At 47.4% G+C, this 18,582-nt stretch overlaps 1 protein-coding gene and 1 long non-coding RNA gene across 2 annotated transcripts in view; one reads left to right on the top strand and one right to left on the bottom strand.

Annotated features, from left to right (window-relative positions):
* Positions 1-193: 193 nt before the first annotated feature.
* Positions 194-3,936, bottom strand: LOC119170691 (uncharacterized). Its single transcript, XR_005109720.2, has 2 exons — positions 3,435-3,936; positions 194-467 (listed from the first exon to the last, which is right to left on the bottom strand). It is a non-coding gene; the product is annotated as an uncharacterized LOC119170691 (long non-coding RNA).
* A 5,695-nt stretch (positions 3,937-9,631) lies between these two features.
* The window catches only part of LOC119170692 (transmembrane and coiled-coil domains protein 2), a 68,003-nt gene continuing 59,052 nt past the window's right edge, over positions 9,632-18,582 (top strand). Inside the window, exon 1 of the mRNA XM_075886879.1 lies at positions 9,632-9,662. The gene's annotated coding sequence lies outside the window, so the exon portion shown is untranslated. The remainder of the gene's footprint in view (positions 9,663-18,582) is intronic.

The raw sequence follows: 18,582 nt of genomic DNA, 5'->3' as shown, positions 1-18,582 counted from the left end.
TCCATTAGTAAATGCTTAGTCAGATGAAACTTGAAAAAGCAGCAACATTTCCTCCTTAAGGGTGGATGAACACCAGTTGGCATCAATGGTTGCACATTTCATACTGATGTCATGAACCAGAAGGCAAGTGAGTGCACTGTCTGACACACCGACTAGACCATTTCTTTGTTGCAAAGGCAATCAGTCGTCGCACTTTGGCCATCTGAGCAGGACTTCCGCTGCCTTTATTAAGATGTATTTCAACACAGATAAAACATAGAATCATATAAAAAACGATTGAAACAATACTATGCATAAAGCAAATTACTGAAAGAATATGTTGCAAACATGCAACACAATTCTAAGACACAGCAATCAACCAAATGGAACACCACATATTGAACAAAATGTAAACAGCAGGATTTGGTGATGTGTTGTCATCCATTTAAAGTTGACTTGAAGGTCCTTTGATATTTCGTTTCTTGCACCTATGAGGAGGAAGAGAGCAGCAACGTATTAGAGACAGTGAACAGAATTGCTTAAAATATCATGAGGTATACAAATGCAGGTTTTAATTGCTGTTGCAGCTTGAGCAAGCTGTACGATCACAACTAGCTCATACACGGAAAGCGAAAGGGTTAAGTTTCTTTGCATAAAATATTGCAGCAACTTGCCATAGTGTCCGTTTTAATTCCTTTGTTCCAATAACAGGAACAGGTCCTGAAAAAAATTGGTATTGCTGTTCCCCAAGTCAAAAGATGATGGTCATCTGAAGCAGTTCATGGATACCACAATGTGTCAACTGAGTTATTCTTGTCAGATATTTCTTGTAAAGAATTGCATTTACTTTAACTTTATAATTCTGGAGCCTTGAAGAGGGCTGTGCAACCACTCAAAAAGGCATTCCCTGCACCACTGCAAGAAGGTGAAGGCTATTTTGCCAGCTTTTTGAGGAAAGAAAAAGTGACTGAAAGTCACAATGCACATTGTCAACAAGTGATCTCTCCCTGTTCACAAACAGTGTGATGTCATTACAAGAGCCCCACACACAAGCCCTACCCTCAGAGCGGGCACCGGATGGCAAACAACGTTTTGTGGTGGCGTTTTTCTACATAGCAGCACTGCATGTGTCTACATTTTTCAAGTTCCTGCCTACTGCTATTTTATGAAGTTGCAGGTTGCAACTTCAGAAAATCAGGTTGCAGATTGCGACTTTAAACACTTTACAGCATTGACAGCAACATGGTTTCAGACTGCTCTGCACGATGCCACTGATTAGTTTCTCATTCATGACATAAAATTCTTACTAGAGATAAAGAAAAAAAAAAGGAACATTCATTGCTGTGCATTCAGTTGGGGTTAACAGATCCCCATGAAAATTAGGAGTAAAGCTCTCTTTTACAGCATTCCTCATCACCTAGTAGAGCATTTTTGAAGTGCTAAGCACAATAATTTAATTACACAAATAACCTCATGTGAAATTACTTCGCTGTACCCTGCCGGCAAAATGAACTGCTTCTTTTTTCCTCCTCACTGCCTCAGAAGATGGTGCCTGTCTGAATCGGGTGGTGATTCTCAGAAGTCATGACAGCAACGGTGAACACTTGTAAGTAAAGTCGATTTGGTTTTTGACTGAACATGTCAACTTTCGCCACAGCCTCAGTACTTTTTCATGATATCATCATCCACCTGACTACGCCCGCTGCTGGGCAAAGGCCCCTACGATCTTCTCTGAAACAACCATGTCCTAAGCTTTCTGCTGCCACCTTACACCAACAAACTTCCTAACCTCATCTGCCCACCTAATTCTGCTTTCTCCTCAGGGGTTGACTTTCTTTTGGAATCCAGTCGGTTACCCTTAATGACCAGAAGATGTCCTGTTTACGTGCTACGTGCGTGGCCCACGTCCATTTTTTCTTGATTTCAACTATAATTTTTTGAACCCCTGTTGGTTCCCTGGCCCACTCTGCTCTCTTTCAGTTTCTTAAGGTTACACCTATCATTTTTCTTTCTGTCACTCGCTGATTCGTCCTCAATTTCAGTAGAATACTTTTTGTAAGCCTCCAAGATTCTGCTCCATAGGCAAGTACCAGTAAGATGCAGCTGTTTTATACCTTCCTCTTGAGGGACAGTGGTAGACTATCATTCATGATTTGAGAATGTTAGCCAAATGTGCTCCAACCCATCCTTATTTTAGTTATTTCACTCTCGTGGTTCAGCTCCGCGATAACCTGTCTTAAGTAGACATATTCCTTTACAACTTCCGGTGTCTCGACACCTACCGCAAAGCACTACTGTTCTCTGCCGAGACTGCAATATCATCCCATTATATACCTGGTACCAAAGTGACACAGTGATCTGTGCTTTGGTAGCTTTTGAGCAGAAAGACTGATGTAGTAGTAGTGGTTAGGCCTGTCATGGTTACTTTGTGCAATCTGTGGTAACACTCTGGATGCATTGAGCCATTTCGATTCATGCTCGTGAGCATGGTTTGTGACATGCGAGTGGGAATCATTTAAGTGGGAAACTCTGCGAGCTGGGAGCCAATTGAGTAAAAGATGCAGCATATTTGTGACAATATTTCCCGTTCTAGTGCAGTTTTATCATCAATACGTGAACACGAACCGTTACACATCAAAAGTTACACATGCAATAAAAAAAACAAACGATGCAATTTGAAGAATGTGAATTTCGATCAGTTCATACTTAATGTTGCGCACGAGAACACATTTCATGTTCAGCTTTCTTGCTGTTGTCTCCAAAATTATTCATAGTTCGTTGAAATAGCACCTGTGCGTGTTCTCTCTGTCCCATCCTCGTCAATATAGTGCAGTGCTTACCTTTATGAACATGCTACACACACAAGGCCAACAAGCCACCCCTGCTACATTCATAACTAGTGATCTTCTCTTTCGGTCATTTTTCCTTGCACAGCAAGGACAAAGAACTGACACATGGCAAAAATGTCACAGAGCATACGTGAAATCAAGCAGCCGCGACCACAGACCAGCAGAACCCACTGTTTTTTTTTTTTTCTGTTCAACACTCCCACACCTTTCCTTTCGTTCGTATATCTTTTTTCCTCCAATCACTACATTTCTGAGGCGTGACATTATCAGAGTCGTTTTTGAGAAGCTTTTTTAATGATCAGGGGCCGTTGCTAGTATGTGAAAGGGTGAATGCACTTAGAGTATAAAATATTTCGTCAGGTGATACTTCTCGGTATGAAAATATTCTTGCTGAGAAACGAACCCATACAAACGTATTGAAGAGCTTGTTCTCCCTGTCAATTGAGCTGTCAAAACGCTAATTGACGTGTTGTTCAGGACATGAGAAAAACACACTTGGAACAATTCAATGAGCCTCTATTAACAGCTGCTTTTTCTCGAAGTTGCCGTTATTGCTGTTTCTGTGGCCGCAGTGCACATCGAGATCATCACAGAGGCTACACTGACTGCAAGTAGCGCCTGTGAACACCACCAAATTGCGTCGCACTACGATGGCTTCTTTCAAGATCACTCCCATCAGGCACTTTTTCCAACCAAGAAAATCTTTCGAGGGGCTGCGAGAGAAGCTGGCAGATCATCAGGCGGTAGTCAGTCGTGCTCGTGTGTTGAAGAGTCCCGCCGATCCACTCGGAAAGTTTCGTCACAGAACACCTGTTTCGTGAAGCTCGCACTTCGCGCCGGTTTCTGCTAGATCGTGAACCCATCACCTCTGGAAGCTCTCTTTTTCGGAGCACGCCAACAACGAAAATGATGGAGCAGAGCTACGCTGACGTATACATCACGAAGTAAAAGGGAACCTGCCAAAATAACTGCTGTCCACCTGAAGGAGAGCGCAGCTAAGTTAGAATCAGATGGCCAACCTCACCCTATGCCGAACCAGTGCCTCCTGTATAAAAATCTTTATAAAGGAGGCACTGGCCGAACCGACCCCACTCATGCTATATTTAAATGGTCGTATCGGGTTGGATGATTAGATGGATGGATGTGGCTGTACCCTCGAAATTGGGCGGCGGTTAGCGCTACCTAGTGAGAATATTTAGTGAACCAACCACTAGATTTATCCTTTTTTCCCCCTTTATATAGTGAATTATAGGACTAGTACTTTGCACTGAACGGTTTAATTTTCACTCGGGCTTTGACTTTAGCCACCAATCAGACAACCTTCTTTTAGTTAATTCTACCCGCTTAAAGTCTATTTTGCCCTCCCTGTCCCTAAACCCCAGTGCTTTGCAAAACTCTGTGCCATCATCCTGAGCTATAGGGTGTAGCCATTTACAGAACATTATCAAGTGTTCGGCAGTTTGCTCCTCCTCTCCACGTGCACATCATACCGTGTCTACCCCTTCGTTTTTGGCCCGATATGTCTTGGTTCGCAATACCCCCGTCCTGACCTCAAACAGTAGAAAACTACCCCGGGTATTATCATAGATCCTTTCCTTGGCAATTTCCTGCTAAAAAGTTCGATAGATCTCTAGTGCAGACTTGTCAATCATGCCAATTCTCCACATGTCAGTCTCCGTTTTCTTCATTTCTTATTAACCGATAGTTCTCGTTGGTTTGGCCACCTGCTGTTGGCCACCTGCCACCATTCAATTTCATGGTTCGCTTCCTCCATTTTGTATCGACATTCTTCATGTACAAGTAGCTGAAAACCTTACTAGCCCAACGCTCGTTCCCCATTTCTCTTAATCGTTTCTCAAATTTTATCTTGCTGCTAGCTTCCCTGCCCTCAAATGATGTCCGTCCCATATCACCTGGTACTCCCTGATTTGGTGTATTCCCGTGAGCTCCTAAAGCAAGCCTACCTATTCCACGTTGCTTAATTTCTAATCTTGCTTGAACTTCTGATCTCATGCACAAGATCGCACTGCCAAACGTCAGCCCAGGAACCATGACCCCTTTCCATATTTCTCTCACAACATCGTACCTATTGTAATTCCACAGTGCCCTATTTTTCATGACTGCTGCATTCCTGTTACCTTTAATCGTCACGTGTTACCTTTAGTCGTTCCCTTAGGTACTCGGTCCCATTGCTTATCCATATGCACAGTTATTTGTATTTATCTATTATCTATAGCGTGACCTCTTGTATTCTAAGCTCACTACCTTCGTTATCATTTAAAATCATTACTGCTGATTTTTCCTTACTGAATCTGAAATCTATAAATATATAATCTATCTCCCTCATTACCGCAGATGTCCATCAATCTCTACAAATCTTCCTTGTTGTCGGCCATTTACAATATATCATCTGCGTGCATTAATGCTGGTAGTGCATGATCAATGAGTTTTCCTTGTTTGATGAAAGCGAGGTTGAAGCCAAGTCCACTTCCCTCTAATCTGGCCTCTAATCCTTGTAGGTACATCATGAATAACAAGGATGACAGAGGACACCCGTGCCTAAGCCTCCGTTTCACCTCTGTGGGCTTGGATACCTGTTTTTTCCCACTTTATATAGCTATCTTGTTACTTTTATAGATTTCCTATAAAAGATTAGTGACTCCATCTTCCACACCTTGTGTGGTCCAGTATTCCCCACAAGTCCTATTAAACTACACTATTGTACGCTCCCTTGATATCCAAAAATGCTAGCCACAGGGGCTTGAGTTCCTTTTCTGCTATTTCGATGCACTGCGTCAGTGAGAACAGATTGTCTTTCAACCTCGTGTGTTTCCGAAACCCATTCTGCAGTTCCCCCAGCACCCCCTCATCCTCTACCCATGCCTGCAGTCTTTCCTTTATAATCTGCATCGCCAGCCTGTAGACCACTGATGTCACTGTTATGGGACGGTAGTTGTTTATGTCAGCTTTGTCCCCCTTTCCTTTTTAGATCATGCTCATCCTGCTAAGTTTCCATCCATCGGGGACTTCACCATCGATTATTGTTCTGCTCACTGCCTCTCTGAAAGTCTGTTCAGAATTCGGACCCATGCAATGTCTTTATCGGCATAATTGGCATGCTATCTGGGCCTGTTGATGTACTACTTGGAACCCTCTTCTCTGCCCTTTCCCACTCTTGTTGTGAAAATGGAGCCATTGCTAAACTTAATCCATCCTTGTCTATTGTGGTGCATAAGCCACTTCTTTGTTGAAATTTTTCTGTCAACCTTGTTCTCATATATTCAATAGCTTCGTCCCCTTCTAGCATAGCACCTCGAGCTGTAGTTATAAACTTCTGCTCTAGGTTTGTTTCATTTCTTGAGGAGTTTAGACGGTTCCAAACTTTCGCAGCTGCCTTTCTGTCCTTGTTATGTACTTCTGCCAGCCAATGAGCACCCTTTCTTCTAATCTTTTCATTGATCAGGAGGATTCCCTTCGAGAGCTTAGAAGGATGTCCCATTTTCTTTCAACATCATCTGTCGGTTCACCCCGCTGATTAGCATGTCTGTGTTCCCTAGAGGCTTCCTTACTTTTTGCTATGGCTCTCTTAACTTCCTCATCCCACCAACTCTTGAGCTTGTGTCTTATTTTCGAGGGTGACTTGTCACGTGCCTTAGCAAGCTCTAGCTCAAACACTCTATTTAGATTTGTGTATGTCCCCACTGCTTTATTATCCTCAGTGATTACTTTCTCAATTTGTTTAGTAGCAATTGCTATTTGCCTTTCTGAATGAAAATTTTTCTTTAGTTGCTCATCTTGTCTCCTTCCCTAAGTTCACTGCTCTTCCAAAACTTAGCCTGATAAGTTTTTGATCACTACCCAGACTTCTGGAGCCACCTTCATCTATGTGCATTCCCCTGAGCTTATCGTACATCCTATGTGACATCAGTGCGTAATCTATCGTCGACTGCAGCCTTCCTACCTCCCATGTTATTTGCCCTTCACACTTCTCAGTACTGTTGCAAATGATCAAATCATGCCCTTCACACATATCTAGGATCATTTTGCCTGTTGAGTCAGTATACCCATCTATATCTTCTATGTGCGCATTCATATCTCCTAGTATAATTATCTCGCACTCTCCTCCTAATTACTCAACGTCCACTCATATACACTCGGCCATTGCCTGGTTTTCCTCTTTGGTCTTTGCTCCCGTCCACAAGTACACCAAACCAAGGAGTGTCATTTGCCCTGCCACTTTCCCTTTTAGCCATAATTGTTTCTCGCACTCCTGCTTGACCCTTTGCCAGTCTATACTTTTATGAATGAATGCCCCAATACCACCCCCCTTTCTGCTGCCTTCTGTTCTATTACAATATTCCCATACGTAGTCCGGAGATCAAGGTAGTTGCTCCATGTCCCGAAGATGTGTCTCCACAACCCTATATACCATCAGTTCCTCCTGTCTCAACTGCTCTTCTATTTCTTCCCACTTTAACCTATTCCTGCGACCCTGCATGGTAATATAGCCTATGTCTGACTTGGCTCGGCCCTTGTGCTTACGTCGATGTCTTCTCCAACGGACTCCGTGTGGCTCGAATATTTGTGCCTCCTTAGAACCGTCTTCGGCTACACTGTTGGCCTCAGAGCTCTGGGTCCCGCTAAAAAAGCTGTGGCTTGACGACCCATCTTATTTGCAACCCTCCTGCCTGTCGCACCACTGTAGTGAATGCCAGCCTGTGCAAAGGGGCGAGCGCCGGGCTCGTACATGTCTTGGTTAACCTCCATTACGCTGTATCCGAGTTGCCGGCTGATACCCTTGATCACACCGTTGGCATAAAATACCCTCCTTTCAGTCTCACGAGACTGCCCCCAGACCTCTGGGACTGTGCATATGGTCACATGCACACTTCCAGAAGCTTCTCGGAGCTTACGCATCCCATCCTTTAACTGTCTTTGAAGGTTCTGATCCTTGCCCTTCAACGCACCATTGAGCCCAGTATGAATAATGACGAGATTTTCGCCCTCCATGCTGTCCTTAGAACCTCCTGAGCTTTGGCCAGTGCATCCACCATGCCCTTCCCTGACTGGGCATCCACCCTCAGTCTCCCATCTTCCTTCACTGTCTTGAAGACGCCCTAACCCTGGCCACGTTAACCCTGGCCCTAACCCTGGCCACGTTAGAGTCCCCCACCAAAGGACCCTTCTACGCTCCAATCGCTGGCTTCCTGTTTGTGATGGCGCTCCTGTTTGCTTCACCTGTTTCTCTCTCCGCCGTTTGTCCTGTGTTCCTGCCCTGCTCGAAGACTGCCGCGCCACCGAGCTGTATGTTCTCGGGGCCTCCGTGCTGTGGCCAGACACTGCGGCCCCCTGACCTCCCTTCTCACCTGTCCCTTCCCGCCTGTCACCTTCTCCGCTACCCATGCCTTCCGTGTCACACCCCTTGGTGCCGGGGGAAAGCGCCATCAGCTCCTTTAGCCGCTGCTCCAGCTCGATCCGCCCTTCCCGTTCTTTTCGAAGGTCACCCTTCATTTGCTCTAATAGGCTGGCGGTACCGGTAGCCTCCTCCCGCTCACGCAACGCTCCGAGCTCTTTTTGGAGTTCTATTTTCTAAGCTCCCCCTGAAGCCCCTCGATGCTAGCCTCCATGCGCTGCACAGCCGCCTTCAGTGCCTCGCACAGCCTGCATGCACACAAAGGTCGCCTTCTGCGCGTCGCCCAAACTCAAGAATTCTATCTCATCTAAGTAGCACCAGCGCCTGCATTCTTCACACTGCACCAGCTCACTCTCGCTCGTGGTTTTCCTAGCCTCCTAAGCCATCGCCCGCCCGACCATCGGACCGAGCGCCCGACAGCCCTACGTTTAACCCTAATCCCGCTATCCAGCCACCTACGTTAACTCTCTTACCTCAACAACTGTTTGAAGCTGCCGCCTACACCGCACACATACGTGTTCAATTTCGCTAGGAGCCTCTCGCTAGGTCCCCTTCGTGTTCGGCTCTAGCTGTTTAACAAGTAACCGGGCGCCCCGAACTTCATCTCGCCCCGCCGCGGTGGTCTAGTGGCTAAGGTACTCGGCTGATGACCCGCAGGTCGCGGGTTCGATTCCCGGCTGCGGCGGTTGCATTTCCGATGGAGGCGGAAATGTTGTAGGCCCGTGTGCTCAGATTAGGGTGCACGTTAAAGAACCCCGGGTGGTCGAAATTTCCGGAGCCCTCCACTACGGCGTCTCTCATAATCATATGGTGGTTTTGGGACGTTAAACCCCACAAATCAATAAAACAAAATCAACTTCTTCTCGGGCACTTTATATCGGAGCGCTCTCTTGAGAGAGAGGAAGGTTGCATATTTTATTTTTCTCAGCCTCTCTCCGTCTTTTTCAGGAGATCGTTCCGAAACGACCAGTCAAAGATGGCATTTTGAAGCACGTTGCAACAACGCCTCCTTTATTAATGTGCCTGACGAATATCTCGTTTCCAGCGGAGTCGTCCTGCCTTCAGTTTCGGGCAAGCGCCGCGTTGTGGGACTACAGAACACCTATACACTGGTGGGGCTCGCAACCAACACTATCATCACAGAACACCACTTCTATTATCACGGTGTTTTTTACTTGTGGCCCCTAGAGGGGCGTTAGTCGAGAGTTATTAAAGATCTGCAATTATACACGACTATTTAGGAGGCTATGCAAAATGTCGAGTTGTTGCACTGTTCGCCACAGGTGACGCTAAAGACTGACAGTAATCGAAAATGAAGGAGAGAAAGGGCGTGGCAGTTGTTTTTGTTTTCACGCGGCAGGCATCTGCAAGTTTCAAGCATAGAGTTTGCAAGAGCGTCACGATCGTCCCGTTAATTCAAAGTAAGGAACAGTTTTTATAACAAGTAATATACGAGTATATGTTGTGTATGAGTTACATAATCAAAAACAATTTTTGACTGTGCCTTGGTCTTTTTCTGCAATTTTTAAACACCAGGACGCAGTGCACTTGACGGCGCTAAATTTGAACCCCTTGAATGGCTTTCAAACATGAGTGCAACTCTTCGTTGCTATAGTGGCTGGTGTAACGGTGATTGAGGCAGAGTTGGCCCTTATTGCTGTAACGTAGGGGAGCAAGGAGTAGCATCGTGCTCCCTAATAAGTACAAATGAGAAAAAAAATCACCGCACGGGCCCCAACCGTACAAATGGTTAACTAGCGTAAGATGAAACGTGCGGCCCCGATGTTTAGCAGTGGGTTCCAGGCGCGTAGCCAGAAGTTTTTTCGGGGGTGGGGGGGGGGGGCACCACCTTGATTTTGGGAGGGGCCCATGGCTACGCCCCTGGTTGGTTCAAACTGACTCTGCACTGAAGCCTTTCACATTTGTTGGTTAGAGAGAGAGAGAGAGAGAGAGAGAGGTTTATTTACAGAAAGGCAGAGAGGTCGGCCTGAGCCATAGCTTGCTCTAGCCTGCTATTCTTTACTGGGGGAGGGGAAAGGGGAAAAGAAAGATTAATGGATGACGATGGTGAGATAGAGAGGTGAGTATGTAGTATTCTTTCTTACTGAGGAGGAGGAGGAAAGAACTTTATTCAGAGTCCGGCGAGTAGATGGGGTGGGCGATTGGCCCCGCCTAGGTTACGGCCAGGAGTCCTTGAATCCTGGCGGCTTCCTCGGCCCGCTGGACGGCCCACATTTGGTCTTCGAGGACGCAACTGAGCATTGCGGCCTCCCAGCGCGCGCGAAGGCTGTCAGCAGAGGCCGCATACTTGTTATGAGTACTAATCCCTCTACATTCCCATAACATATGCTCCAGAGTGGCTCTGGAGTCGCAACGCTTGCACCTGTCCGTTTTGTATATATCAGGATATATAATGTGCGATAGTGCAGGATTCGGATATGTCCTAGTTTGTAACTGCCGCCATTCGACAGACTGTTTTTTTGTTAATTTTGGGTGAGGTGGCGGGAATATGCCCCTCTGTAATCTATAATGCTTTGTAATTTCATTGTATCTGGTCATTCTGTCTTCCCACTCCCACTCGTCTGCCACGCCGTAATCACCGGAGGAGGTTGGGGCGGCACTTGAGAGGGCAGCTCGGTCGGTGAGCCCTCGAGCTGCGTCATGTACAGCCCCATTGTTGCTGTCCCCCGCGATGGCATGAGCAGGTGTCCATATAATATATGTATTTCTGGGGCTTGTTCGACACCCTCCTTTGATAATACGTAGTGCCTCCGGGGAGATGCGGCCGTTGGCAAAGTTTCTCACTGCCGTTTGAGAGTCACTGACTATCACGGTTGCGTTTGTCTGAGCTACAGCGAGCGCTATGGCTACCTCTTCCGCTGTCTCGGTACTTGTGGTGCGTATCGTCGCGCATGTCATACAGCGTTTGTTGCTATCGATTACGGCTGCGGTAAACCCCCGTTTGCGCTTGTATCGAGCAGCGTCTACGAAAACTGCGTCCTTGTCATTACCGAACTTTTTTTGTATTTGTTTTGCTCTTGTCTCTCGTCTAGCTTTATTGTGTTCGGGGTGCATGTTTTTTGGCAAGGGTGGTATCATCATTGTTTCCCTGGTCTCTTTTGGAATGTCCACCTTAACGCCGTGTTGCGTGTGATACGTTATACCTAGTCGCTCTAGAATATGTCTTCCTGCTCGTGTCTTAGAGAGACGTTCATATTGCGCCGTACGCTGCGCCTCAATAAGCTCATCTATTGTATTGTGCAGGCCTAACTGTAACAGTTTGTCGGTGCTTGTGCTAATCGGTAGCCCTATAGCTAGTTTGAATATTTTTCGAATGAGGCAGTCTAGCTTGATCTTTTCCGCGACTTGCCATTTTAAGTATGGCGCTACGTATACTATTCTGCTAATCACGAATGCCTGTATCAACCTTATCGTGTTTTCCTCCCGCATGCCACTGTGCTTAGTTGCTATCCTTTTTATGAGTCTCATTATTTGGGCTACAGTTGCATCCAATCGCCTGAGGATTTCTCCATTGTTGCCCTTGGCTTCGATGAGCAGACCCAGTACTCTGATCCTGTCGACTATGGGTATGGTTTTTCCATCGGCTGTTCTTAACTGTATTTCTTCTCTATGAGCAAGACCTTGCAGGCAGTTGCCTGGTTTGCGACCTCTACGAGTAGGTCTGTACAGCAACAGCTCCGATTTTTCCGCAGAGCAGGCTAGCCCAGTACCTTCCAGATACCGCTCGACCGTTTCGACTGCTGTTTGAAGCGTTTCCTCTATTTCGCCATCACTACCACTTCTCACCCATAGGGTGATGTCATCTGCATATATAGTATGATTCAGTCCTTCGATTGCTTGGAGTTTGGTTGGCAGTCCAATTAGAGCCAGATTGAATAACATAGGTGATACTACCGAGCCTTGCGGCGTACCTGCACTGCCCATCTCAATTTCCTCTGAAACTAGGTCCCCTATCATGATCTTTGCCTTCCTTCCCGTCAGGAAATTACGCACGTAATTGTACGTCCGTTGTCCCAGATCTAGATGGTTTACCCTTTTTAGCACCGTTGCATGGGTTACATTATCAAAGGCCTTCTTGAGGTCTAACCCTAGAATGGCCTTTGTCGCTGTTCCCGGATTATCTATAATCTGATGTTTTAACTGTAGCATTGCGTCTTGCGTTGAGAGGTTCCTCCTGAACCCTATCATTGTGGGTGGAAGCGCATCCCGGTCCTCTAGATAGGTAGTTATCCTCTCCAGAATCACGTGCTCCATGAGTTTCCCCACGCAAGATGTGAGAGATATGGGCCTCAAGTCCGCAATCTGCACTCGCTTGCCTGGCTTGGGTATTAACACGATTTTTGCCGTCTTCCATTGTTGCGGAATCTGTCCTGCCTTCCATGATTTGTTAATGAATTCAGTTAACTTAGTTATGGACTCGTCATCCAAATTGCGTAGCGTTTTGTTAGTTATGTCATCTGGTCCAGGTGCTGATCTAGTATTGAGTTTTTGCAAGACGGCCCTCACTTCTGCCTCCCCGATCTCGTTGTCTAAATCATCATTTGCTAGCCCTGTGTAATCAGGGTGTGTAACGGGAAGCGCTTGAGAGATGTATGTTTTCTTGATTTCATTCAGGAAATCCTGCTCTGTACCTTGATATCTTTGTATTAACCGATTAATATTGTGCCTTTCTGCCAACTTGTTTCCGCCCGGGTTTAACAAATGTCTAAGGATGGTCCACGTTTTCGCCATTCCTATCTGGTTGTCCATGTCATTGCACTTTTCCTCCCACTGTTGTCTGCACAGCTGCTGGGCGTATTGCTCTATATCTCTGTTCAATTTAGCTATCTTTCTACGAAGTGTCCGGTTGTGCCTTTGGTTTTTCCACCTCCGTTGTAAACCTTCCTTAGCTTCCCACATGTGGAGAAGCTTATTGTCTACATACTCTAGCTGCGCCTCCGGTGGCACCGTTTGCGTAGCGGCCTCCACGTCTCGTTTTAACTTTTCGGTCCATTCCTCAATACTCCGTATCATTTCGTCGGGCTCCTCTCTGATGTTTCGGAACTTGTCCCAATCGACAAGTTTAAGTTGTCTGCCTTTTGCCTTCCGCGGCCCTGCCCTCACCGTTATTTCAAGTATAAAATGATCGCTTCCCAAGTCATGTTGCGTATTGGTCCATTGCGTGTCCAGTACATTTTTGGTGAACGTCAAATCTGGCGTGGTATCCGCGCAAACGCTAGTACCTGTTCTTGTAGGAATGGATGGATCGGTCACGAGCGTCAGGCCCTCCTCCTGTGCGTCCAACCACAAGTTCCTGCCTTTCTGGGTTTCGATCCTGTATCCCCATGCACCGTGTGGGGCGTTGAAATCTCCTCCAATCACTAGCGCCCGGTTGCCCGTTATAGCGAGGGTTTTTCGAAACAGCGTGCGGAATTTGTGCTTTCTGCATTTAGGACTGCTGTAAATATTCAATACGAAAAGACTGTCCTCTGTTTTTCGCGTGGGTATGAGTTCGAGGAGAATGTGATTTATTGCCTTGATTTCCGTGTCATGTTGCACCACCGCGTGATTTCGCTTAACCAACGTTGCTAATACCTTTGTCTCCCCATCAGCACTGCCGAATGACTTATATCCCGACAGTTTGACCAGCCCGTGCGTTTCTTGCACCATTATAACATCCGGGGTGCTGGTGTCTTTAAGATGTTGTTGCAAAATGTATCGTTTTCGATTATATCCTCGACAATTCCATTGCCAAATCGTGTAGCTATTTTGTCTGTCCATGGCGGCGTTACAGGCTCTCTAATCCCTCGGTGGGCACCGAGGTCCTAGCGTACGGTTTAAAAGACGTCTTAACTGGGCCCCCACCACTTGACTGCGATCCCCATATTGCTAGCTTGGCGTCGAAATCAGCCACCATTTGCTGCACTTTCTGCAATATCGTCTTGCCTAGCTCCTCAATTTTGGCCTCTATGTTTGCCTCAAATCTAACTTCTTGTTGTTCGAGCTTAGTTTGCAATTTTTTTTTCAATTTGTTCCATTTTGGCTTCCATGGTGTTTGCGAATTCCTCCTGTCTTTCTTGTGGCGTCGCCACTGCTTTTGGTTTCTTTACCACGCTTTTAATCGGAGCGTTCTCTGGTTTACGTTTAACAGGGGTGAGGGCTGCTACCTCTTCCTCCATTGCTGCGCCTTTTTCCTTCATTATAACTTGTGAGGTTTCCTCGTTGCGTGTAACCCCTCCGTTTTTCAGAAAATCATTTTCTTCCCTGAGTTTTCTAATCTCATTCATAAATGCAACATTGTTCTGCCTGATCTGCGCCAATTCGTTCTCTAGCGCCTTAATTTTACATTGAAAAGCAGCCTCTGCCTCCGCGCGCGCCCCGGAGGCCACATCAGCCCAGCTCACCTGGAAGGGTCCCGCGGTGCCACGGACGCCGCTCGGTCCTTTTGAGCTTTGGGATCTTCCTCCGTCCTTTGATCGGGGAGACCCGGTGTTGCCGGTCTTGGGTCTAGACCTCGATCTGGACCTCGATCTGGACCTCGATCTGGACCTCGATCTGGACCTCGATCTGGACCTCGATCTGGATCTCGACATAGATGTGGTGGTAGTAAACGTAGAGCGGTTTTTGTTTTGTGCTTGAAGCTTGGTGAAGGCTTCTGGTCCGGATGCGTCCCGCGTCCGATGTTCCGATCTTTGACCTGAGTCACCCCATCTTTGCCTGTGAAGTGCTTTCACTTCCGTCTCGTAGTAAAGTGCTTCTTCTTCCTCCCATCGGGCTCGTTCCCAGCGGCGTCGTTTCACCAGATACGGCACCTTAAATCTGGCCTTGCAATGGCGATCTGCCGTCGGGTGGTCTTTGCCACACAGCTGGCACTTCACTTCGCACTCGTGCTCCTGCGGTGGGTTCTTAGTGCCACACCCTCTGCATATTCTGTTATTCGGGCTCGGGCAGACGTCAGCTCTGTGACCAAGGCGTCCACACTGGTAGCACACGTCTATTTTCTTGCAGTATAGTGAGCACTTGACCAGTGCTCTTCCGTAGCTCACATAACTTGGAACGCGATGCCCATCGAAGAGGACGATGACGTTCGTGGTGTTTCCCATCCTCTTGGCCATGAGGACTGTCGGATTTCTCGGGGTTACCAGCATTTCCACGATCTCTCTTGGAGACACGTCCTGCGTTACACCTCGGATCACCCCTTTAGATGTATCTTCCGGAGCTGACTCGTACGCATTGGCTTCGAATTCTTTGTCCCCAATCTTCAGTTTAGCGATGGTTCTGTATTTTTCGGCGCGCTCCTCTGATGGTGTGCTGACCACTAGAATGTTCTGTTTATAGTTGGCACATACCGTGTCTTCTTCCGATTCATTCCTGGGTATTTGCGGCGTTGGCGATGCAGCATTCTAGACGATTGATCCCGTAGTCAGTGACCTTGAAGCCGTCACGTGGGCGCACAATTATCTTGTAATCTTCCTTCGGCAGACGGGGCATCCTGCTCGCAGCCGCAATTTGTCTTGCTCTCTGTCCCTTCCTCCATCTATTACTGACCACGTTCTCGCTTGAGAAGTGCGTTTCTTGGTCCTTGGCTTCATGCGTTGTGGTTTCTTTGTTGGCTCGTCCTTTTCTGTTCACAAGGCGCCAACCTGCGTTGTTCTCATACTCTTGTTGCGTGATATTTTCGCCATCCACGCTCATCGTAGCCATCCTGTGGCATTAACCCGATAAGACGCCGCCTTGAAGGGGCTCAGGACGCCAGCGTCCGTGGGCTAGGCCAAGCGCATTATGCACAGCAGCAGGAGGCAACGGCGTCGTGCGTTCGTCGGCGTTACATAAATGTGGTCAATGTGCCGAAAATTAAACGTCCACCTACTTGAGAGTGGTATCGCGGGGTTCCGTGGAACTTCCACTTTCTTCACTGTAAGAAGGCGTCCGTCAATTCTTCGATTTCACGCTGAGAATCACTGAAAATCTGCGGAGCCGACGCGACATGCGTGTCTGCACTCCGTGGCCCCCTGGCGGTCCCCTTCTTACTGAGACAAATTTTATAGCCGCCCATATAGTCCAGTTCCTTCCAAAAAGGTTATAACTGCTCTTATGACCACAATTGCACTGTTGGTGTCTGGCCAAGGGCCCAACAAAGCCTCATCAGTTAATGACCTACTGCGATATCGTTCAGTAGAAGAAATCAGTGTTTGTCGTTCACGTGCGTATGCTGGGCAGACACAAAATATGTGCTTAAGTGTTTCTGGCACACAACAGTGTTCACAGTTAGGACCGGTGTCACTGTGACCGATGATATATGTGCGTAACGTCTGGTGTACGCCACACCAAGACGAATGCGGTGGATCATACTTGTGAGTTGTCGTTTCAATTTTAGGGGGCATGCGGAACCTCATTTCCGGGTCCCCAAGTCACCGTTCCGGTTTGGTCCAGTGCTGAAGTGTGTAGCTGCGCATGACGCAGCGAAGCAGGGCGTTCGTGTCAGCTCGTAAAAACGCAATGCGTACTTCAGGGGCACTGGATGACCTCACTCACAACGCAGCCAATATGACGCGCGTGCTTGATACGCAGGACGCTAAGAACAACCTAACTGATAGTACATCCAATGGAGACCGCTCGTGAACAGACAGACAGGCAAGTAACTTTAAGAAGGTCCCAAGGATCCCGTCAGTGCATTCCCACAGAACACCGCTCGCTGGCTTGGTGTCAGCTAATATACCTTGTTGAAGCCGGAAGTCCATGCCTCTCTGCTCTCTCACAGCTGGGCACTTTGAACTGCCTTGGACTGGTCTTACAGTCTGAATCTCATGATGGCCTTCTGCCAGTCCTGCCTGTTGCTGAAGTCTTGTATCATGGGGCACTGCCGCACCATGAGGGCTAAAGTACACAAATCTTCCCCGCAATTTGGGCAATCGGGATACAGCTTTCGCTGTTTTTTTTTCTTGCACCCAGGGCCCGTGGAGATGGTTGTGTGCGTGTGGGAGGAATTGAGGGGGGGGGGGGTATGAATCTTGAATAGCAAGAATAAAAAAAAAGTGAGCCCCACGCCCCACATCTGTTTGCATCAGAGTGCAACACCTCAGCAGTAAAAGAGTTGACTGCTTGGCAAGGTGGTGATTTGACAAAGAAACTATCGTGAGTTGTGCAACTATATATTAGGACACACGAAAAGGGGACCAACGAGAACTGTTCTCGTCTGTTCCTTCTAGTGTGTCGTAGTTTAGTTGCGAAACTCATGATGGTTTCTACGTCAGCAGTATCTAGATATCGCAAGAGATAGGGAGGGACGAAAAAAAGATAGAGAAGTAAAGATTGAGAGAAAAGTAATTGGTTGAGAGACGGTTATAGAAGTCCGTATAGACGGGGCCTCGATCTGCGAGCGGAGATAACTTCGCGGACAAGACAACCGTCAGGCACGAAATCCGCCGAACGTCTGCGGAGATGGTTGACCAGTGGCGACCCTAATATAACGAAAGCGTGTTTTTCCGTAATTTCGACATAACGAAGATTCACCGCTGCCACGGATCAGAGGAAGAGCGGGGCAAGCTAAATCTCTGCTGGGGACAGTGTTCTTATGGCACCAAGCTTGCACACGGAAAGCGCGCCACAGAGAGCGGCCGGCTAAGCGAATTAGCGCGCTTTCGAGCAGCGGATTGGCGGTAAAGGGAGCAATCAGGAGAGCACAGGGCTCCCCTTCATGGGGGGGGGGGGGGGTTAAGCCCCCCAATATGACAATATATGGGGCTGAATTTGCACACCTTCTTGCCTGGTACGGCACATTCCAATCGGCGTCGGGGTAGCGCCAGCCTCGTGGTCTAATCGCTCCCCGAAGTGCGCTGCTGTCGCAAGTTATGTGAAGGTTAACAAGTTTGTGTGTGAAGCAGCATAGACCGATCTCACCGCGAGTTGCACTATGCCACCGCTGTTGCAGTGCATGCCGGTGCCTGGAGTACTCGGTACGTTCGGCTGCCCCGCGAGCTGCATCAACGAGCTTTATGAGCCCTATTTTAATGAATCGTTATGGTTGGTTCATGTGATGTGTGATGGGATACGAAACAATCAGCCTGGAGCAAAAGGATACTCGGATATTTCATGTGTTTTCAAATTTAAAAGGATATCAATCTCGAATTTCAATCAAGTCAACGGAGCGGCAAATGTCGCTCTCTTTCAATGTGTATATAGTTCAAAGTGTTCGCGAGTTCAGGTTGTAAAACATCACGCATGGTATCAGGGTTTAAATACAGCAATACTGCATCATAACAAGCTTTCTGCGTGAGCTATGGGCCGATCAGCTACAGTAATACTTCATGCAACGGGTGTTCGATCCCTTGCAGGGGCAAT

This window comes from Rhipicephalus microplus, chromosome 2, assembly GCF_043290135.1.
Source record: "Rhipicephalus microplus isolate Deutch F79 chromosome 2, USDA_Rmic, whole genome shotgun sequence".
NCBI lineage: Eukaryota > Metazoa > Arthropoda > Arachnida > Ixodida > Ixodidae > Rhipicephalus > Rhipicephalus microplus.
Note: the sequence above shows the minus strand (reverse complement) of the source record. Positions and strands in the feature narration are given on the sequence as shown.